Source organism: Marmota monax, unplaced genomic scaffold, assembly GCF_021218885.2.
Source record: "Marmota monax isolate L192 unplaced genomic scaffold, Marmota_monax_Labrador192_F-V1.1 WCK01_AAM20220418_F8-fsc00069, whole genome shotgun sequence".
NCBI classification, from domain to species: domain Eukaryota; kingdom Metazoa; phylum Chordata; class Mammalia; order Rodentia; family Sciuridae; genus Marmota; species Marmota monax.
In genome coordinates this window covers 5,408,009-5,432,298 of record NW_026695243.1, presented here as the reverse complement: position 1 = coordinate 5,432,298, position 24,290 = coordinate 5,408,009, and the positions used below count along the sequence as shown (strand labels likewise).

The 24,290-nt window shown below is 40.6% G+C and overlaps 1 protein-coding gene across 3 annotated transcripts in view; it reads left to right on the top strand.

The window, feature by feature from the left end:
- Positions 1-332: 332 nt before the first annotated feature.
- The window catches only part of Frmpd1 (FERM and PDZ domain containing 1), a 171,150-nt gene continuing 147,192 nt past the window's right edge, over positions 333-24,290 (top strand). For 2 of the 3 annotated variants that reach the window (XM_058578055.1, XM_058578052.1), the window contains exon 1: positions 333-549. The gene's annotated coding sequence lies outside the window, so the exon portion shown is untranslated. Of the gene's footprint in view, positions 550-7,760; positions 7,885-24,290 lie in introns of those variants that run through there. The other variant, XM_058578054.1, reaches the window with a different exon arrangement.

Here is a 24,290-nt window from a genome sequence, read left to right as displayed (position 1 = left end):
AAACCTGAAAGTATGGGAAAAATAACTTAAAAATTTCAGAGGTTATAAACAACTTGTAGGCTCTGCTTGCTTGTTGGCATGAGTGACTTGGCAGACATGCAGTGACGGATATACTTGAACATTAAATGCATCCCTATATGCTGTTCATGTTTCTGAGAGAACCACATGACACTCATTCCTCTATAGGAAAAGGGCCCCAGGCCAGCAGAGCTGAGTTAGTTCACTCCAGGTGAACCCTGCAGGCTGCTGACACATCCCAGAAGGGTGTGGACTGTATGTCAAGTGTACAAAAGCCAACTAGGGCAGAGAGCAAAGAACTGGTTGGAAGAAGAATGATACCACAGAGTGATGAAACTCCAGTTTGGCAATTATATTCTCAGCTCCTAAATGAATGAGCTTTGTGACCTTGACCAAGTGTCTACCTCTTCATAGGTTCCAGAATTGATGCTGGTAAAATGAGGGTTTGGATTGGCTGGTCTCTCGAGTTCCTTCCAGGATGGATGCTCTGTGATCACCGCGAAGATTGTGGACACCAGTGGAAGAAAGCAGGTGTGTATTAGGAGCATGTGGCAACTGAGCCATTAGCTCCAGATCAGCAGAGGTTTTTTAGCAAAAAGGAACTAAGCTGGAACAGATTTGTTTAAGTCACCCTGGAAGTAGAGAGCTCTGGGGAACAATAGCTCACCATAGTATCTTAAGGATCTAACTCAGATTTCTCAGAAGGAAGCATTTCTAAGGATTGGAGTCAGTGGAGGCGGGTGGTGGAGCAGTGCTAATTTTCGCTTAATAAAATGACCACATCTGAGGAAACTCTTTATGCTTATTAGCTGAGAGTCTACATCGTTCAATTTGCACTGAATGTATCCATTTAAGTACTAGAGATGATGCAAAAAGTACCACCTGAGTTTGACTGGGTTAGGTATGACAGCAACACAATGTCATTGAATGGTTACTTCATAAATTGAGATTATTTGGAATTTAAAATTGCCATAACTCAAGTTAAAAAAGGTTCCGTTTATTTTGAAGTTTACCCATCTTAGCTGGTTGGTAGTGGCTTTGAAAATCACGTTAAAGATTCCTTGAGAAGCACTAGGAAATGTATATCTGCCTAATTGAATAATTATGTCACAACCAATAAATACTACTTAAAAAATCTTAGCACCTGGTAGAGAACTTAGAGTCAGTAGAGAAGAAAATAATATTATGATTGTTAAAAATTCTGGGAAGATTCTTTCTCTTCATTAAGAATTCCCGAGAGGCGGGTGAAAATGATCCCCAACTTGGTTTTTGAAAGAATTGGAAATATATAGGTACAAGGTTTGCTCTGAAACACAGGCTCCTGGATCATGGCAACTCCTTTCAAATCTGGCCCTTCATCTGGGCTGACCAAGTTTTTTCTCTTTAGAAAAATAGTTACAAAATGATTTACTTGAATTCAGAGAAAGTAGACACTAGCTGTAACTCTAGAAGATTTTGGATTTGAATCATAGGGGACAAGCCACCAGTCAAATGTAAGTGTAGGGATATGTCCTTCTTGGAGGACCAGCACCAAGGGGGCCAGGAGCAGAAACAAGACCCTCCCAAGAGATGAGGGAACCAGCTAGAACCAGAGAAAATTAAAGGAAATGGGCTAAGCTTGAGGTTTCTGGGAAGAGAAGCTGAAGCATTACTGGGCATTTACTTTGTGCCAAGTATGGTCCCAAATTATTGAATATTTTCACATCAACCATCTGAAGCAAACTGTATCAGTTTACAGTGGAAAATATGGTTTAGAAAGGTTAAATCTTCACCCAAGGAGAATCAGGTCATACGTTGTAGAACTGTGATACAGATCCAGGCAGTTTAGCTGCAGAGTTGTTGGTATTAATCAGCATGCCATAAATTTTCAAGGTTATATATGACTCTTATTCATTCTGTGTCTCCCTGAGGCTGGGGAGGTAATGGACTTTGTTGAATGTTCCTCAACTAAATGGAACCCAGCAGGCTCAGCCTGTGCCCAAACCTGTAGTCTGTGGGAGGTTGTTTTTGGCTCAGCGTAGTACTGGGAAACACTGAACACTGGACAGTCCATGAGGGCTGGGCGGCAGAAGCCTAGTCCAACAGCTGATTGAGGATCTTGGGCAGGATTGCCTTTACTGAACTGAAATCGAGGAGGAAAATCATAGGTACTCAGGAACCCAGAGCTGAGGAAGGTGAGGAAGCTGCCTGATTATTCTACAGCATACATTGTGAACTCTATACCAGTCCTGTGCTGAGCACTGGCCACTGTAAACATAGAATTAGGCAATGCCTATTCTGTGTCCTAGAGGAGCCCCAGACTAGTATGAGGAGGGCTGTCTACCTATTAGGACTCTGGAAATTTCCTTAGGACCTCTGTTTTGGCTTGTAGAGGCAGATAAATCTAATTCTAAATTCTGTTGTCACTCTCAGTGAAATTTTAAATATTCATTTCACTGCCCACTAACTGAATTCAGGAGACAGGTCACATAAACTTCAGACCTCAGAATGAACTTTCTGGAGCAAGGGTGTAGGGGCTAAGGCTGCAGCAAGGCTGTGTAGACAGAATCTGCAAAAGGACTTTGCAATTAACATGGCTAGAGAGATTGTTAGATGAGATAAGGGGGAGGGAAAGAAGGAACCGTGCTCTTACATTCACAAACACCAGGACCTATTTATCCCAGCAGAAAAGGGCATTTATGCTATGGGTAGCCCTGGAACTTTCCTTTGAGTCAGGTCTCTTCAGTGATGAGGAAATTTGGGTAGTCTAAGGATTTCTTTGGTGATAAAGGTGATGTCAGATTTGACTCCATGGCCCAGTTTATGCTTCTTCCTCTGGTGGCATTTATATTCCCTTGTTTCACCCTCTGAAATATTCTGGTTCAGATGATAAATTTTATGTGCCCATGAACAACAACAACAACAACAACCAAAACCTACATTTTTCTGGTGGGCCTGAGTTCTAAATTTTAAAGCCAAAGAGTTGTTGAGGTATAAACCCCTCTTTCTAGCCTTTCCCACTCTCACTACTATGCTTGTGTTTGAATCAAGCTCTTTCCTTTTCCCTTTCAGCTTGGCTGGAAACATATAAAACTAAAATGCATTTAAAGTTAATAAAGTTAAGTTCTTGTTACAAACTTTACCAGCTCAGAGTTATCAGTTCTTGGATCTTTTAGTTCTACTCCTCCTAGGTTTCTGGGGTACCTAACCAGGAAAAGGCAGGATTGGGGTGTTTATAGGCAAGCATATATATGAGGGGGCCCTCAACCCCTCACACATGCTCCTGGGCTGGGGGACCTCTAGGGGTTAGTCCTTGAGGTGTCCTGCTCTCTTGACTCCTGGGAGGAAGGGTTATTTTTTTTCACATTGGAGCAGCCACTTGAAGCATAGGAACAATGAATGTAGAAATTATTAGAAACTTACAAAAGAGTCAGGGAGAAGGAATGAAATCTGTGCTTCATGAAGTTTAATTGAGCAATGACCTCCTCATTAACAGTAATCAGTTCATGAGGGTTTTTTTTAAAAGATGGAAGATAACAAGGATTCAGGGGAGGAGCCCTTCTCTGAGTTACTGTGTGTTTTCTCTCTGTCCCGGTGCTACTATGTCTACTTGTGTCTGTGTTGTGCTGCTCTTGCTAAATTCATCAAACAGGAGATTTTATAGTCAAAATTCAAAGAGATGTAAAAATAATGAGAAATCCCATTGTTAAAGTTCTGATGTTAGATTCTCATGGCTTCAAAGATTTAGAAGTGTGTAATAAAACCACACCAGCTTTTGTTTCTACTTTCCCAGCATATAACAGCTAAAGATCTCTGAATAAATTAATAGAAGATTGGAAAGGTGTGCTTCTTCAAGGAGAGTTCCTCTGAGAAGCTTGCTATTTCAGGTAGACACAGGTCATGGCTTTTGTGAATCATTTTTAAAAGGAACCAGATAAACTTGTGACCTGTGATAATATCTATAGCTACTGAAGTCTAGACAGGGCAGCCAGTTCTCATGCTTTATTTCATTTAAACCTCCATTGTCACCAAGGCCACAGGATGGGCTGGGAACTCTTCCCCATAGAGGCCTTGCTGGAATTCAGTTTCCCCTGATAAACCGCCTCATTTTCCATGTTAGATCCTCTCCAAAACTTGTAATAAATTCTGGGTCAGTGAAGTAACATACTGATTATGTAAGAAACTCGACATAATCTCCCAACCAAGACTGTGGAATGCAGGATAAAGCCTTCAGACTTTTAAACTCTGTTTGCTGGAAACCTTTTCCAAACACACTGGCATGACTTGAGGCCTTGTTTTCTTTTGCAAATCATTCCTGGGAACTGATACCAGAGACATTTATTGATCCCAAAGGCAACCACACTCCTGACTTTATAGTAATGAGAAGATTGAAATTTTAATAAAAATTATAGGTAAAATGTGAGGTAGGCATCTTATATGTATCATCTTGTTTACTCTCCAAATAATAATTATTATGTAGATGTGATTATATTATTCCAAGTTTACAAATGAACATTGTTATAGCCCAACATCCAACTGTCCACTCGATGTCTCTGTTTAGATGTTCAATAGGCACCTCAAGTTTGTTTTGTGAGGTGTTTTTCATGTTGCAGTGTGGTCTCAACCCTGTGGCCTCAAGCAATACTCCCTTCTTTTTAAAAAAATATTTTTTTTGTTGTAATGGACACCATAGCTTTATTTTATTTATTAATTTTTATGTAATGCTGACAATTGAACCCAGAGACTCACAGGTGCTAGGCAAACACTCCACCACTGAGCTACAATCCCAGCCCAATCCTCCCTTCTTTAGCTTCTGAGTAATTGGGACTACAGGTATGCACCATCTCAAGTTTAAAATATCTTAAACTTGGCTCCTAATATTCCCATCTCATCCCCTTGCCCCAAACAAACCTCATCCCAAATAATGGCAACTCCAACCTTACAGATGCCGATGCCAAAACGCCTGGAGTCATCTTTGACTCAGCTCATAATACATCCCCAGTCTGGTCAGCAAGTCCTCCACAGCTACTTCCCTGGTTCAGACCTCCTCCTTTCTCACCTGGATGAAAACTTCCTTCTGCCAGTGTTCCCTTCAAGTCTGTTCCCATCATGGTAGCCAGAACTTTTGTTAAAATGCAAGTTTGCAATCTTCCAGGACTTCCCATCTAACTCAGTGGAAATCAAAGCCCTTTCAGTGGCTACAAAGCCTCTCAGCAGGGGCCAGTTTCCTCTCTGACCTCATCTTCTCTTAGCCTCCCTTTACTGGCTCTAGCAACTCTAGCCTCCCGGCTTTTCCTCAGGAAAGCCAAGCCTCCTCCTGCCCCAGAGTCTTCACCTTCATTCTTTCCTCCACCTAGAATGCTCTCTCCACCACATCTGCACAGGATTTGGATCTGCTTCTCTCTTAGGTCTCAACATTGCTTTCCCAGAAAGACCTACTCTGAAACCCTATTTAGTTTACTGCTCCCCACAACAGCCTGCTTTGTTGTGGGGAGCAGTAAACTAAATAGGATTATTTATTATTCCCTGCTTTGGTCTTCTCAACCATTATCACAACTGGACATACTATATATTTTTTCTTACTTATTTAATTTGTTCACTGTCTCCCTGCAATGGAATGTGAACTCCATGAAGGTAGGGATTTTTGTTTCTTTTCTTTACCGATATATCCCCAGTGGCCAGAACCGTATTTGAAACATCACAGTAAGTATAAAAGAGACACTCAAATTGTCGAATAACTGAATAAATGAGGAAAGTGAAGCTTAAGACTTGCTTGAGGGCTGGAGATGTGGCTTATTGGTAGAATGGTATAGTAAGCACAAGGGCCCTGGCTTTCTTTGACAGCACAAATAAAATAAAATAAAATGGAGAGGGAGGGAGACCACTTAACTTTACACAATTATTACATGGTTAAACTGGGATGCAAACTTAGACACTTTAATTTCACATCTGGGCTTTAACAATTATGTATATAGTAGTGCATGTGGCATGTGCTGGATAGTATGAGGCTTATATGCTTCCAATTTAAGATGCTCAATCTTGAGGCTCTTATGTGTAGCCTGCATTTTTAGAGTACCATGTTTTCTGTACCATATCTCAGTCACCATCTCATAACATGGAATGCAGAAGCTTTCAGATTTGCATTTTTTACTAGGTAACACATTATAAGAAATTTGAACTTGAAAGGGCATATCGTGAAAAGCCTTCCTTTAAGAATATGATCAAGGGCTGGGGTCGTGGCTCAGAGGTAGAGTGCTTGCCTAGCATACATGAGGCACTGGGTTTGATCCTCAGCACCATGTAAAAATAAAATAAAGGTATTGTGTCCATCCACAACTAAAAAATAAAAGTTAAAAAAAAAAAGAATAGGGCTGGGGATGTGGCTCAAGCAGTAGCGTGCTTGCCTGGCATGCGCGTGGTGCTGGGTTCAATCTTCAGCACCACATACAAATAAAAAATAAAGATGTTGTGTCAACCAAAAACTAAAAAATAAATATTAAAAATTCTTTCTCTCTCTCTCTCTTAAAAAAAAAAGAATATGATTAAGAAAGGCCCCCTGAGAAATTCTGGGGAAAAGACAGTATTTTTTTTTCTTGACCTAGCAGGTGGATACAGGGTGGCTGTTTTATTTTATTTTTTTTTAACTATGCACAAATGTTTTATATATAAATTTACAAATGCAATATAGTTTATAATTTAAAAAGTTTCCCTCTTGTTCCTATCCATTAGCTCCTCTCTGGAAGCAACCAATGCTACCAATTTCTTATGTGTCCTTCCAAGGGTATTTATATGTATACTACATATTTATTTTCATTCCTCTATTTTTTAAAAAGTGTGTATATTCCATAAAAGTATAATATTAATTATTTTTAAGTGTGAAATTCAGTAGTGTTAAGTACATTCGCATTGTTGTGCAACAACAATGTTCTTCAGAACTTTTCATCTTACAAAACTGAAATTCTATATCCATTAATAACTCCCAATTCTCTGCTCCCTTGAGCCCATGGGAACCATCACTTTACTTTCTGTCCTCAAGATTCATCCATACTGTAGCATGTGTAAGAATTTTCTTCCTTTTTATAGATGAATAACTTTTCATTATATATATCACATTTTGTTTATCTATTCATTTGTCAATGAACATTTGGGTTGCTTCAACCTTTTGGCTATTGTAAACATGCTGTTGTGAATCTGAGTGTATAACTATCTCTTTGAAGCCCTGCTTTCAATTCTTTGGGTGGAGACAAAGCAGTAGAATTGTTGGGCCATATAGAAATTTGATCTTTAATTTTTTTTAATACTGGGGATTGAACCCAGGGGTGCTTTACCATTGAGCCACATCTCCAGTCCTTTTTTTTTTTTTTTTAATTTCGAAATGGGATCTCACTAAGTTGCTTAGAATTTCCCTAAGTTACTGAGGCTAGCCTCAAATTTCTGATCCTCCTGCCTCACCCTCAGAGTCACTAGAATTACAGGCATGTGCTATCCTGCCTGGCTGATTTTTAACTTTTTGAGGAACTGCTATATCTGTTTCCATAGCAGCTATTCCATTTTTTTTTCTTGACCTAGCAGGTGGATACAGGGTGGCTGTTTTATTTTATTTTTTTTTAACTATGCACAAATGTTATTCCCCACCCCGACCCTTTTTATATATAAATGGTAGCACACCATTTATATTTCTTATATCTCACTTTTTATTTTTTGTTTGTTTTTGGTACTGGGAATTGAACCCAGGATCACTTTACTACTGAACTGCATTCCCAGTCCTTTGTATTTTTTGTTTGAGACAGGGTCTCACCAAGTTGCTGAAGGTGTCCCAAAGTTGCTGAGGCTGGCATTGAACTTGCGATCCTCCTGCCTCAGCTTCTCAAGTTGCTGGGATTATAGGTATGTGCTACCATGCCTGGCTCTATATGTCACTTTTTTCATTTATCATACCATATATCTTAAGATTATATCATATCTGTACATAAATAACTTTGTCATTCTTTTTTTTTTAAAAGAATGATTCATTGCATTCAATTTATGGGCATACTAAAATTTATTTAACCAGTTCCTTGTTGGTGGACATTAAATTTGTTTCCAATCTTTTTCTATAATAAATAATGCTCCGTTCATACCTTTGTGCAAATGGCATTTTGCTTGTGTAAAATATATATATTTGTAGAGTAATTTCCTAAAAGTGGAAGGACTATGTAAAAGGGTGTGTGCATTTATAATATTGATAGATATTGCCAAATTTGCACTCTCATCAGCAATGTATGTGAGAAGTTACAAGTTCTTAGCTTTGACTTCACAGACACTGAAGTTGTATGCAATTGTTCATGTGTGAACCTATGTTTTCTCCTGGGGAAAGTCCATATTGTTACTACCATATTCCCACAGGACTCAAAATCTCCCAAAAGGTTAAGAATCATTGCTTACAGAAGCCTTGCACTTGAAAATAAAATGTAAAGAAGGGATTTATTCAATTTATAAATGATTTTGAAAGGCTTCTTTGCTTTTCTAAAGGAATCACTGAAAATGTCTTGTGTATTTACAATACGGTGACGACAAAGCAATTGAATACATGTACTTATTTTAGTAGACTCTGTGACCCAAGTGCATCAGTTCTAAGAGGATTCAGAGTAAATCCCACTACAATAAAAACTGGATAGGAAATGATATCTGAGCCTCCAGCTAACACTTTTTTATTTCAAATACTAATATCAAACCTGTGTGGATAGCTTTTGGGCCTGTTATGTGTGAGATGTTGTATTTGGAAACATTTTTGACATATTTCAGCACACAGAGCCTAATGCAGAGCTTAGTTCTCAGTAAGCCCTCAAGGTCTGGCTTCTGTATTACTCCTCTCCCTTTACCTCTCATCCTAGAATCTGAGCATTTCACAGACCTGGTTATATGTTGGTCACTAAGTGATTCTCTCAACCAAAGAGCAAGCCAGTAGTAGATGGATCAGCCTGGATATGGACTCTCAGTGCACTAAGATCTTAACACTACTGATCTCAGGCCACAGCATGCATGCAAAATACATATTCTGCTTCATTCCCTCCACCATTTATGGGCCTGGAAACTCTGACCTATATCTCAGGGGTGTTATATGGATTAACCTGTAAATCATAATTAATAATGAAGTAAGCATTAATTATTGTTATCACTGTTAGTTCCGGTCTGGCTTCCTGACTTGGAGAAAGAACCTGCTTGCATGCTGGCTCTCTGTAGGAGTTCATAACACCCCACAAACCTGTGAGGGGTGTGTCCTCCTTTAAAGTATGCTAAGAGTACTTTAAAGTCTTTTAAAATATGTGAGTGCACACTGGAGAGGTGTGCTGTTTGTAAGTGACTGCAGGGAACCTGGTCACCGTCCTCATTATCAGAAGGGCTGCCATAGAGCAAAGGATGTGGAGTTGTCTTTCATGGGTTCAGAGGGCAGAACTAGGTCCAGTGGGAAGGCAGATATTAGCCCAAGAATAGAAAAGGACTCAAATGGCTAGAGAAATTCAACTAGCACCCGAAAAAGCAGAGTTCTTCCCATATTTTCAAAAATTATTGAATACCTGTCATGTGCAGGTCATTGTCCTAAGTGCAGGAGGAACCTCCATGTGAACTGGGCAAGTACTGTGCTCTTAGAGAACTTCTGGTGTAACAGGGAAGACAAAATCCATTTATCCATCCACTCAATGAACATATGCCAAGCACCTGTTATGTGATGGGCATCACAGCACTGGGGCTACAGTAGTTAACAAAATAAAGACTTTGTATCTTACAGATGGAAGATGAAATTGACAATAAGAATTCCTAAAGTGTGATTTTAAAATTTTTTTTGTTTTAATTAGTTACACATGACAGTAGAACGCATGTATGCACTTTAATATTTTTGATCTTTAATGCTCTTAAGAATCACCTTGGAATCTTATTTTAAAAAAAGATTGTTGAGTTCCACTCCCAGAGAGTCTGATTCAGTAGGTCTGGGGTGGGATATGAGAATTTACATGCTCCTTGACAATGCTTAAGTAGCTGGGTGGAAGACTACACTTTGAGTAGAGCAACCTCTCTGGTGATGATTGTGGTGGGGATGAAATCAGGTTTCCCAGGACAGCAGAGTTACTGTTACAGTCAGGGTCTGTGGTGGAAGCTGGGTTTTGTTTTCTTTTTTAATTAAAAAGCATCATATTAATGTGACCCTTTGAGACCAAAATTAGGAAAGTTAACATGAAACAAATAAGAAAAATGTATTGGCTAGTGGGGATGTGATCATGACTTAAGAAAGCTTAAATGTAACAAATCATATCATACTTTGATGACTGTTAGTATAAATGGAGCAGTCTGCTTGGAGCTAGAAGTAGTAGTCTGCTTGGCAGCTCAGTCACACTGGCCATTGAAAGCATTCAACCCATTCTTTCCCCACACTCTCAAGGACCTCTTCTCTTGGCTTGTCCCTACCAGGTTTGCACTGAAATGTGACTTTCCCAGGAAGGCCTGTACCCTCACAGTACTATGCACACAGTACTTCTCCAAGCTGGAATTTCACTCTTTTTTTTTCTTCAGTGTCTCTCTTCTCTACTAGACTGGAAGCTGCATGAAGGAAAAAGCCCTGTCAGTCTTTTCCACCATTGTGTTCCATTGCCTGGCACATAGAGGCACTCAGTAGATACTTGCTAAATGGCAAATAAATAAATGAAAGACTGAATAAATCTGATTTCTTAAGAAGGTTTTCCTGTAAGAGAAGAGAAGCTCAGAGCAAATAAAGGAATTTTATTTCTGAAGTTCCTGGAGATCCTACTTTATGGCAATACACCATCACAAGATAGGAAATGCAGGTGAACAAGAGATAAACTATGGGACTTCTGAGTTGGAGTAACAATCCTGGAAGCAGTTATGGAAGAGAGAGTAACTAGTCTGAGTCTTGAATCAAAGATGAGATTTAGCATGTGGAACTAAGGGGAGGAATAAGCAGAGATGGACAACACAACAGAGATGCCAACTTCAGCATTCAGACTGAGTGCAGGGGAAGAGTGGAAAATAACACGGGAAGGCAGACTGGAATCCCAATTACAGAGGCATAAAGAGTGTGGACTTATTAATCTGGGATTACAGGCATGCCCCACCATGGCTTTGCCATGGGAGGAATCTTTGCATAACACAGTGGGGGGAGTCTCTCCCATCTTTTATGTTCCAAAAGGAATGGCGTGAGCAATGACAATGACTGAATGACTCCTGGGAAAGGCCAGCTGGAATGTTTCCCAAAGACTTGCATAGTAGGGCATTACTTCAATGATCTTGCATGGTCCATGTCTGACTCTCTCCATCAGGCTCAGAAATCTGATTTGCCAGCTCTCAGTTGTAGGTCTAAGCTCCCAAGGCTACTGTATATAACCACGACACTCACTTAGTAGTTTGCAAGAAAATTAGAATTATTGAAGGTAGCAAATGTCCAAGTCCTAGAACAAGAGTGTTCTAGCTCTGTAGGCAGGCCATATGAAAAGTCCTATTATAATCTGGGGTCAGTTTATTAACTCTGAATAAGAAATACAATTACCAAAGGATGCTCACATCCAATGACTAGTGTATTCATTTCCTGTAGGTGGATTTAAACTTATAGTTTGAGAAGCTAAACTATAAATAGTTTGCTTGATAAGTTTGGAATTAAAACAGGGAAAACATTAAAAGAATGTTTTAAGGCATCTGGCCTGGACCTCTATATGAAGAGACTTGTCACCAGAATTACCTCATCATCTTTTTTTTTTTTTTCCTTTCTTGTACTGGGGATTCTACCACTATACCCCCAGCCCTTTCTATTATTTTGAGGCAGAGTCTCTCTAAGTTGCTGAGACTAGTTTTGAACTGCTATCCTGTCTCAGCCTCTTGAGTTGCTAGGATTTCAGGCATGCACCATGGTGCCAGGCTACCTCAGTCACCTTTTCGACCACCGTCTTATTAATTTAGCTCCTTTGTACTGGATGGCATTAGATAAGCAATGCCAAGTTTTGCTTACCCAACCTCCTTAGGTTTTCATGGCTAGTCAATCCCCCTTCTGATTGAGCTTTCCTTAAGATTCCATCAAGTTTTCCTGGTCTGAGAACCATTCTGTTTCTTTAAGGTGACTTAGCAAATCTCTGCTCTAATCCATTATGTGTTGATGTCCTAGTTTAACTCTCAGAGGACAATCTCATTTCTAATTCTTAGAAGATCATTCACAGTTGCCCTGAAAACTGACAACATTTTATGGCCCTGAGATTCCAAATTGATAAGGGAGAGCCCCAGATGGTTTAGAACAATCTTACTTAACATTGTCAGAATTTCACAGATTAGATGAAACCTCAGTGATCATAACCCTTTCCATTCCATTCCTGTGTTTTTTTGTAATGAAAACAGAATCATTCTTTTGTTTTATCCCATCATCTTTAAAATTCATAACATAAAGAGGGCACTGACTGGAATTGCTCCTGGTCACAGTTAATAAGGGACAGAGACAGAGCTCAGACCTCAGGCCACTCTCTTTTATATCCTGCTGCTTTACCATGGGCAATAAAAAAATTAGTTTTCTTTTTAATTCCCCCTACAATGAAAAGAAATATCAAAAATAAAGAGATGGGCATGGTGGGGCATGCCTGTAATCCCAGCAATGCAGTAGGCTAAGGCAGAAGGATCACAAATTTGAGGCTGGCCTGGGTGACTTAGAGAGGGCCTGTCTCAAAATAAAAAACTTAAAAATGTTCTGGTGATGTAACACAGTGGTAGAGGGTCCTGGTTCAATTCACCGTAAAACACACACACACACACTCACTAAAAAAAAAAAAGAAAAAGAAAAAGAAACAAATATTGTTGAATTTATCTATATGAAAGTAAAGCACAGATTTTAGATGTTAAGAGTTGGTATGAAAACCATGATTGAGAATTCTTCCAGAAATAGGGTTTGATTAACAGAAGTGCCCAGGCCCATGCCTATCTTTAGGAGGGAGAACAGCAGGATTAGACAGATCTCAAAGAGCAGAGCTGCAGGAGCAGGAGCAACAAAGACCAAATCCTAGACTGGAAGGCCTATCCCATTGGCGAGCCCAGAGCTAGCAAAAAAGGTCCTGCTGTTGCTTAGGGATGTTGCCACCAAGCTATAGGGAGCATAGGTATGAATGCCTCTTTTTGAACTCAGGAATCTTTTCCTTTAAACACTTGTGGATGCATGAAGATATCCTCTTCCTCTTTGCTTCCTTTCCCGACTACACACAGACTGTGCTCATGATCATTACTGAACACCCACACTGTACCAGGCTCAGGACGAGGTACATTATTTTTCTTAAAAGTTAAATAACTTGCCCAATGTCATTAATATATGATGTAAATGGGTTTCTGAGTCAGGTCTGTTTGGGTGCAAAATTCAAGGCTTTCCAATTGTGCCACGTTGACCCTCAATATCTTCATGAGTCAACTGAGAGACACTCTGAACGCAGAAAGATAGGAAAATGTTGCATTCTGTATATGTGGAAGCCGAAGATGGCTCATTTAGAAAGTAACTTATCTGGTTGAAATTCAGGCTCCACCTCCTGCCTACTATGTGATGTAGGATAAGTCTTACCCTCTCTGTACCTATTTCCTTACTTGGAAAATGGAAATAATAGTACTCAAACTGTAGGGTTATTGTGAGGATTAAATATATTAATATAAGAACAGCGCTTAGAAAGATATCTGACACATCAACATGCTCAGTAAAATTAGCCAGTGTTATCTTTTGATTAAACTGGAGTCATGACCTCAATCTTAATCTAACCACATGATTGGATTCTGGGGACATATGGCAGCTTCATTAATTCCATAATTTTAAGTTTATCTCTTGAGATTGGTTTATTTATTTATTTCGTCCCTCACTCCTTCTTTCTTTCTTACCAGGGATTGAACCCAGGGATGCTTAATCGCAGAGCCTTTTTATTTATTTATTTATTTTAATTTTTTGAGACAGGGTCTCCCCAAGTTGCTTAGGGCTCTCTAAATTGCTGAGGCTGGCTTTGAATTTGTAATCTTCCTGTCTCAGCCTCCCCAGCTGCTGAGGTTACAGGCATGCACCATCATGCCTGCTGAGATTCATTAATTTCTAAATGAGTCATTTTAACCATTTTAAAATATCCCCACAGTTGTAAAAATCAGGCTTCATCTGGAATTCTGGGATCACACTGTCTGTGGGTAATCACTGCAGTTTTCCACTGCTCTACTTTCTTCCACCCTTTCCTAGAAATGCCTGCCTAGAGGGACTATGAATTTACTGGATGGTTTCCCTGTTGTGGGTCATAGAAGCCCTGTGGTCTTTAGATCTTCCCATAAGATCCCATACTTTGAATGCTTTGGAGCTCAGCAGGCTCCTGAGAAGTTTGCCAGTGATGGTCCAGATGACTAAGCTGGCAAGAATAGGTGGGGCAGCCCCAGCTGACTCTAGCAGAGAACCCAGGGCTATTGGTACAGATGACTACAGACCAACTAAAATGGTGCATGAGATAGTTAAGGACTGCTCCAAAATGCCACAGCTCTGAGGTGTCATCAAAATGCCAGATAATGGGGCTGGGGATGTGGCTCAAGCGGTAGCGCGCTCGCCTGCCATGCGTGCGGCCCGGGTTCGATCCTCAGCACCACTTACAAACAAAGATGTTGTGCCTGCCGAAAACTAAAAATAAATAAATAAATAAATAAATAAATATTAAAAAAAAAAAATGCCAGATAATGACAGCTTTGGGCACGGACATTCTGTGACATAGAATTGAATGACTTAGGTGACAGGATTCAAACAAACAGAATAAAACACCTGCAAAACATAAATTCAAATTCATACTTTTCAATTGAACCTTTAATGTAGTTCAGTTTCAAATACTTGTAAAACTTACTCAGGGTACAAAATAGTGTTGGCTGTTACAGAGACACACCAGTAACACTCAGTCCCTGACTCAGGAGTAGCAGCTCTCCATCCCCACCACCACTTCTCACAAGTGGTGACAGTCTCTTTCACTTAGACTACTGCAGTCACCCCACTAACTGGTCTCCCTGTCTCTTTCCTTAGTCACAATCCATGTAAACAAGTTTGGTTACATAATTGTTCCACTCAAAACTTTTTCCCACTGCCTATATATTAAGTGGAAATATCTTCTTAATATTTAAAGCTCCCATGTATTGGTCTAAATTAGCCTTTCCAGGTTTTTCTCTACTTCACCATGTACTCTTCAGGCCATCCTTATTGGTTTACTACACTTCTCACACTGTCTCATTCTTCTTGCCTTCTCTAAATCTCTTATATAGTATATCTTCTGGTTTAGTCTCTAACTAGGGCAATCTTGCCCATCTTTCAAAGCTCATTTCAAATGCCACTTCTTCCCTAGAACACTCCATGATGTTCGCCTCTCCTCATGAGTTGTGCCCACGTTCTCCTCCTTAGCACTTGGTTTGTCTATCCCTTGTGAGGCATAGCTTTCTTCCTGTGAGTTCCCTGAGGAACTGGTTCTGGGGTTGACTTTGTCATTTTCCTCTTGCACAGCACAGCCTAGCACAATATGTATATGAAGTGAGTTATACTCAGTGGAATGGAGGAGATAAACCTAGCCCAAAGTGACTAATACAAGCCAAAATGCCACCAGGGTTCTATGACAGAGAAATGAAATTTCATTCAGGTTGAAATAGGGATAAAATTTATTCAAACAAGAAAGGTTTTATTTTTCTAATGTGAGTCTTCCAGACATATCCTCTGTGACATATGTCTCTCTTGGACCTATCCCCCATTCACAACCCAGTTTTACAATTTTATGCCCCTCCCTTACTCCCTCCCTCCCTTTCTTCTTACCTTCCTTCCCTCCCTCCCTCCCTCCCTCCCTCCTTTCTTCCTTCCTCTGAGACTGGATTTTACTACGTTATCCAGGCTGGTCTTGAACTCCTGGGCTCTAACAAATTTCTTGCCTCAGCCTCCCCAGTAGCTGACAACAGGCATGTGCCACCATGCCCAGCTAATTGTATTCTTATTTATCTGGTTTATCTACCAGACTAGAAGATCCCTGATGGAGGGACCAAACCTTAACCCCAGTTGTCTCCATCTATCTCATCAGTGCTTGGCACATAGCAGGTCCTCAACAAATAGTCATGGAGGAAAAGAAAAGAAGGTAAATGGAAGAAAGACTGGCATATTCATGTAGACATGGAGGAAGGCCAAAGCTGCAGAGAAGTTGAATCCGAAGAGATATAGAGATATGCTGGGACCCTATCATATTGTCTTCATGGATTAGCTTGATAGACTGAAGATATTTACTAGCTGTATACTGCTTTTGTAGATGTCAATTGACACTGAGTAAAGGTAAGGGAAACCCTGTCCACTTGTACCCTTTCTCCCTCCACATCCTGAAACTGGTGCTGTGGTACTTTACTCAATAAGAAATAATTAGGAGGCACTTGGGAACTGCCTTCCATTCTTACTCTGTAACAGAGAGTCATTGTGATTGCTGAAGGTTTCACTAACACCAAGACCATCAAATGGCCACTTAAGTAAAGGTAGCTCTTAACAAAACAAAAACTAAAGCCTTCCAAATGAGGCTAGACTTCCTTTTCCCCCTTCACTTCTATACAATAGAGAAATTAGGAGTGGAACTCTCACTTTTCTGTTCCACCAGTCAGAGCATCACAGCATAGCAGAAGGAGCAGTGGCTCTGGCATCACCAAGAACCATGCAGGATTAGCAGTTTTCCTACTTGCAAGGCACACAGCTTCAGGCAAGAGTCTCAATCACAGAGATTCATTTCCCTCATCCATAAAATGAGAATAAATAGTATATTCTTCACAGGGCTGTTTTGCGAATTAAATAACATGTACCATAAATTCCTTAGTTCAGCATGGCAATTGAAGAAAATTCTAAGTAGCTATCAACCATCATGATTATTTAAAAAGCTATTTGGGGCAAGTATGCAAGGGCTCAGTGAAGTAGACAGCTGTTATATGATATTGTAGAGTCCTGTTAGATATTCCATTGTCTGGCAGAGCAGTCTTAGGGTAATTGGTATTACTTTCAACTCCTGCCTTCATTGTATCCTTTTCAGACGCTTGTACTTAAATGCTACAGAAAGCATCACACAGTTATGTTGTGTTATTAGCAACACTGAAATGACCTACTGGCTCCCAATCATCCTCAGCATCCTACTCCTGTCCCAGGCCCTGTGTACTAGGAGCAGATGACAATGTATTTTCTTTCCTATAATATTTTAGATTGTGTGTTTGCAATAGCACTTTGAAGTACCCAACTCCTGATGGATAGCTTTCAATGTTTTTTGTTTAAAAAATTCTGTGCTTCTAAGATTATTTTATATCCTTTAGTTTTATTATTTATTATAGTTTTACATTTAATTCTTTTTAGTTTGCTTGTTATCTATTTTGATATAGAAAATAAAAACATTTCTCACATGTATCTAAAATGATATCAGGGAATTTGTATGGAGGGATGAAGGAAGAAAAACAGAGGGAATGATTAATTTTTCATACATATAGGAAAGTAAATAATGAATAAGGAAAAAAAGGGAGGTAGTGGGCAGGAAAGATGTACATTAGGGTGGACCTTCAGTAATTGTTCACTGAACAAAGGAGAGAATGGTAACAGGGTGTTAGACTAGAAGAGAATCAAGACACAATAGCTCTCAGATCCCTAAGTAGGGTTGGAAGACCACCCAGAGGAACTTAAAGTATAATTTAGCAGAAAGTGGTTACATCATGGGCACATTTACCAACAGCACAGGTCAAAAGAGGGGATGGTTGGAGGCTTTTGAAGGGGATTTCTTTAGAGGGAGCAGCTGGTATGCAAAGTGCCATTCCTGGCCCCAGGGGTAAGGGATATATGGGTGCCCACTTCACTTCAACAGGACCCCTCGGAGTTTAGACTATGCTATCTGCAGTCAGGGCCCAGGGGACTGGGCTGACTCCCGCCCCGGAAATTTATTGCAAAAGAACAGAGCTGGCTAATGCTTTGGCAGCAGAAATGCTGCTACTTGGGGATTGACCAATACTCTTATAATTTGTTCAGGCAAAAAATGCTCCAAGGAGCAGCTCTTGGCCCCTGCTGGGGAGAGCCGGTGTGGGAAGTACCATAGATCTGTCTGGTGGGGAGTGAATAGGCCCCAACAGAGGAGAAGCTGGATGTGGGGTTTGGGGCCTGGGGAGGAAGCTCCTGCCAAAGTGGATTTGGAGATCCCCAGGTCAGAGACCATCAGGGGTTGAGGTTGAAGGGCAGGGACAGGTCTCTAAGGAACTTACAACTGTACCACATAAGCGAAAGTTTGTTTTAGACAACCCCTAGGCCTAGAGAATGTGAGGCCATCTCACCAGGGTACCAATCAAGCAAGCACTTTTCGTTGGCTTTCTTTCTCCTCCCCTCACCCCATTTAGCAAGAGGGTGGCAGCACTATTTGCTCTTTGTAGCTTTTGAGGAAGCAGGAAACAGGCACAGCAAGTGAAGAGTGCCACCAGTTTCTATCCTTTGCTTATTAAGCTCCAGCCTCCTTTTGTTCTCTTGCTACATTCATGACCTGCTCAAAGCCTCAGCCAGCTGTTCTGAGAAGTGCTGATAATGCATTCATATTCAGGCATAGACAAGTTAGAGTTAGCTATATATTTGTTTCCAGGGACAGTGTTGCTCTAACAGTGAAAGTGCCTGGGTTCAAGGAAGCAATGCCTTCATGGTAGGTTTTGGGTATCCAAAGCAGGCAAGTGCTAAAGCGATTGCTTTAGGAAGAGGCTCCCCAGATTCCTGGGGACTATACTTGCCCCTGTATTAATCTGTTTTGTGTTACTATAACAAAGTACCACAGACTGGGTAATTTTTAAGAAAAATTCATTTCTTAGAATTTTGGAAGTTGGGAAGTCTATAGTTGAGGGGCCGCATCTTCTTGCTGTATTATAAGGAAAGGTATCATAGGGCGAAGATGCTGGAATATAGGACTGAGGAAGCACAAAAGGCAATTTCACTTTTATAATAATCCCTTCTGTTCTCCTGGTGATTAACTCACTCCTTTGATAAGGACACTAATCCATTCATGAGGACTCCACCACACGACCCTATCATCTTTTATTAAACCCCAGCTCCCAACACTCTTACCTTGGGGAGTAGGTTTCTAACACATCATTTGGGGGACATATTCAAACCCTGATTCAGCCCCTGAGTTCTGGACATGTGGGCAGTTGCTTCATTTGCTTGAGATGCTGAATGCAGAAGCATATTGTCAACTGTAAGGTACCATGTAGGCATGGGCCAGATTTGTTATCATTGTTCTTTAATAGGTGCAAATAACAGATTGGTAGACTCATTAAAGGGTTAGTTCCCACTCAGTTGCCTCCGCTCTCCTTATCAAATTATCTCAACTTGAGCACCCCAAAGAGTTAGTTAGTTAGAGTTAGTAGTAACCCTCACACGTCAGACAGACGAATTCTAAAAGTTCAGTCCCTCACAGGGCATTCCTTTTCTTGCTTTTGTTTCCTGGCACCTGTTCAGAAGCATTTCTTTTTCGGAGCCCATCAGTCCCATCTTGCAACTGAGGCAGAAGCTCCAGCCTGGCCTGGGCTTTTTTGTGTGTGTTAGAAATGATAAGAAACAGCTGTCCTCAGATTAATGCCATCATCCCTGCTATGATTCAGCTATTCGGCTTGTGGCAGCAATTGCGTATTAGATGAATGTCTTTCTAAATTCAATCACTTCAAAATAAATACATTGCAGTAGCCTCATTAGACTAAATTTGATGCAAGAGGATGGGACTGACTGATAGGAAATGAAAGAGAAGTAGGATATTTCAAAGCTGCACGCATCCATTTGCCCTTCAGAAACCCCTTCTAGGCCTTTCTTCAGCTTTAGCAACATTTAGTTGTTCTTTTTTAAAAATGCTATATGTGTGGCACTACTTTCCCCAAAGAGAGAGATTTTTTTCAAATGGCATATGATAATATAATATATGTACAAATTAAAGGATAGTCAAAATAGGCAAATATGGGCTGGGGATGTGGCTCAAGTGGTAGCGCGCTCGCCTAGCATGCATGAGGCATTGGGTTCGATTCTCAGCACCACATGGAGGTGAAATAAAGATATTGTGTCAACCTAAAAACTAAATATTAAAAAAGGCAAATATGCAGATTTCATGTGGAACCTTCATTATAACTCATACTGCTTGTTTAGTAGGTCATTCAAATATTTTGAAATCTAACCACATTAGATACTACATTAAGTGCTAAGGGGGTATGGAATTGAATTTATCCATGCATTTATTCATTTAGTGTGTACCAGCTGAGATTGCCTCTACACTATGTCTGGGGCTTGTTGGAGGCACCATCATGAACCAGACAGCCTCCAGTTGTGAAAGGTGCTTAGAGCAGAGTGGGGAAGGAGAGACGCAGATTGCTGTACTGAGAGGTTCAGTGCCATAAAAAAGAGGACAAAAAATTAAAATGTTTTAAAAAGGCCAATGAGAGTTTTGAAGAAAAAGTGGTTCTTTATCTGTTAAAAAAAAAAAAAGATAAAACCATCAGGCAGGAGGAAGTGTTTGGCTGAACTTTGAAGTCTGTGAAGAATTTCAAAGTAAAGCCCCTTCTAGGCTAAGGGAACAGCATGAACAAAAATAAAGGTCATGTGTTTTGATATAGGCTTGGGGAATAGAGAGTACAGAAACAGGTGAGTTGTAGTTACAGTTGGGTATATAGTGAAAGCCCTGTGTGGTTGGATGAGGAGTTTGTACTTTATTCTGTAGGCACTGTGGGGAGCCATTGCAGGAAAGATATGATCAGATTTGTGCACCAGGAAATTCACACCAGTAGGAGTCTGTGATTGAATTGATTGGAGGTGGGAGGCTTTAGGGACCATAGTCTACTTAGGAGACAGACTATAGCACAAGTTTAGGTAGGGAATAAAAAAGGGCCCAAGGTAAGATTGTGGCAAATAAGCACTGGAGAAACAAACATTAATTATTGAAAGAAAAAGATCAATGAATTTGTGACTGTGGATGTTTTAGGCTTACTCTGTTCCTCTGGGTTTACAGATTAGGGCTTTGGGTGGAAGAGGCATTCAGGGCCCTAGCAGGAAACTGAATATACAGGTGATTCAAGAGACTGCAGTAAAGGCTCACTAGCAGCAGTGGGGGCTGGGTCAAGGGAACCAAGGGAGGGGCTCCTGAGGCATCCAGAAATAAGCAAGAGCAGAAGACAGTTATCCCTTAGGGGTAAGGGAGGAGCTGGTATTACCTGTTTCCAGGAGGGCCAGGCAGGAGAGCCATCCAGTTGGTGCTGAGGTCTAGGAAGGGCAAAAGGAGCAGGAAAGAAATCACTCCGCTTTTCTCAGGTTTTGCCCTGCCATCTCCCTCTGGTTCCTCTCATTGACCAAACTCACCTAAGAAGTTGACCTGGTGATGGTTATAGAGGTGGATTTCTGAGGATATAGAGCAGGAGGAAAAGTGAGCAAAAATGTGTGTGGGGGAGAAGGGAAACAAATGGAGAATAACCAATGTAAGAGTGCTAAATCAGGCTGTGTTTTAGGTTTTCATGTCTTGGAATTTCTTAAATCTTGGGGATTTCAAATAGAGGGGCTGACCTTGCAACCTGATTCTGATATGATAAGTTATCACACACTTGATGGCAAAAGTTAGTAATAAAATCTAAATAATGGAGCAAGAGGGCCAAGCTTGGGCATATAATTTAACTGTTGAATCTCAGGTTGTCTGTAAAATGATAATATTAATTCCTGTTGTATCTATAAGGTTATTATGAAAATGAAATGAAGGACTTAAAACTATTTTTTAAATTAATGTTTAGCTATAAGTCACTGAAAAACTTCTAGGCACTGTTCCATTCTTGTTTTGGTACTCTCCACGCTACCAGTACAGGGTCTGGCCCAGAGGGCTGCTCAGATAATAGTTATGGCATTGGAGTAACTTGAACTGAATTCTCAATACATCTGCCCTTTCTGCCATGGCTCATGCATGATCTGTGAATCAGTGTTGTTACCATGGGATTTCTTACTTTCCTCAACACATTCTGCTCTCTAATAACATGTCAGAGGGAATTAAAACCACTCAGGATTAAGGTAGTTGGGAAATATTTAACTTCACTCAACAAAGGAACATTCCTCCATATATTCTTGGAGTGATAGCATTAGGAATTTTGACCAGATATCCCAAGTGTGAACAAAGAATTCCTTATCTGAACTTACTAGTTTCCTTTCACAGTTGGGAAGAGCTTCACACACTGTAATTTGGATGAGATAGCAGTTTGAAAGACGAAAAGCCCTTTAAAACTGTTTGAAATCAGTTTTTGAAGACTCACATTTTTTTCCTCCCCCTGTGTGAAGAAACACTCTACCACCGAGCTACACTCCCAGCCCCAAGACTCAGTTCTTGTACGTTCATTGCTTTTCTTTGTCTGAACCTTAGGAGCAGGAAAGAAATGAGATGGTAGTCTGGCTTCATCTCTAACACTGGTGATTTGGCTTCAGAATTCAGATCTCTGATTTGGTGAAGCATGTTAGATGAAATGCAGGTAGAAAGCTTCCTGCTGGGAAGCCTTTTGAAGAAATCCCTAGGTACTGTTTGCTTCAACAAGCATGCAAGGATCCTGCACTCTCACCAGTCCTCCCCTTTCCCAGTCCCAGATATCACTGTGAAAAAATGCAGTCAGCAAGTGCCTATCTCTCCTGAACCCTGGGCAGTTCCTAAATGCTTACATGATCAGTTGGCCAAGGATGTTTCCCAGGGTGCTGTTGATACAATTGCTTCACATTATTTCCAGAGCTGAAGGACATGGAGAAAAATGTGTAGAGATAAAGGAACTGCAGGCATGGGCATAGAAAAGAGAGAACTGAGGCTGGGGGCTATGATGTCATTTTCTCCCTCCAACTATCTCAGAGAGTGGGGTGGTCTCTCCTTGTGTCCACACGTTTGTCCCTCCTTGCTAAGAGTGCTCCTCCTCCTTGACTGGCTGTGTGGTTGCTATTCAAGGTGTGGCCTGCAGATGAGCAGCAGCAGCAACATCAGGATGCTTGCTAAAAGAGTAAATTATAGGCCTCACTTCACACCTACTGAATCAGAATCTTTGAGGTTGGGGTCCTGAAGTTTGTGCTTTGGCAAAAGTGCCAGGAGTTCATGTGCAGTTTGCACTCTGAGAAGCACTGGTTTAGAGTACAGATACTGCCTTGCAGTTTGTCTTCATTTCCTTGTGTGTAATAGAGATCTGCACATAATTGGGCTTTAATAGCCATTGCCTATTCCTCTGGGTCAGCTTTGCTAACCCAGTTTTTCTTGTATTTACCCAAGGATGTTTCTCTCAGCTCCATCTTCCCCCAGAAGCAGAGTTCTTTCACTTCCTTCACTGTACTCCAGCCCAAGTCCCTTACCTCAATTCCCAGAGTGTCCCTCATCTTTTTCTTTCCTTGTTCAAGGACTGTCTTAAATCCCCATGACACCCCTTTGAAATTCTCTTTCTTCCTCTACCTTTACCTTCTTTTTTAACTTTCAAAATAATAGCTATCCTGAAAAAAAAAAACTTATTTCTTGTTCTTTTTAATCTCTGTCACATTCCCAGGTTTTTTCCCTCCCTGCAGTGCTGAGGGTCAATCCTAGGGCCTCATACATGCCAGACAAACATTCTACCCCTGAACCATATCTCAAGCCCTGGGTTTTCATTTTAAATACCTCAATTTTACTTTATCATGCTTTCCTCCAAAGCTGTTACTCTTAATCTCTTTAGTCTTGGGATCAGGGTGGCAAAGGATAGGTGCTCAGTTGCTATGACAAAGCTGCCATATTTTGGGTGGAGAAATCTAAGCCTCTGCTGGCTGTGAGATAATGGGAAGAATAGAAGGTCCCTGTGAGTTGTCAGCAGGTCCAAGCAGGCTTAAACCCAGCTTACATAAACACACTTATTGAGTGCCTACACAACAAATAGGATGTGTATTAGGTACTCGAGAACAGGGCCATGACTTACAATGACCCAGTTAAAAGCAGGATGAGGCTTAGGCAAAAAGGAAAGTAGTGGCAGATCTCAGTTAATAATGAGGAATGCTCTTTTGCATCTAGCAGTCTCTTAAGAAAATGTGGGTTAAATGAAAATAACTTGCAGATTAACAAGCATTTGCTGTGTGTCTTTTCACCTAATTGCCATGAATTTGGATTTCCTCTGGAAGCTTGCTGTAGAACCTTGGGTTGCAAGGCTGTGGGCCCCCATCCTCTAGTCCTACTTGTCTTCCTTCTGCTTCTGTAATAATGGATGGGGCAGCAGCAGGATGGAGTTTTACCGGAAAATGTGAAGGAGACACTTGG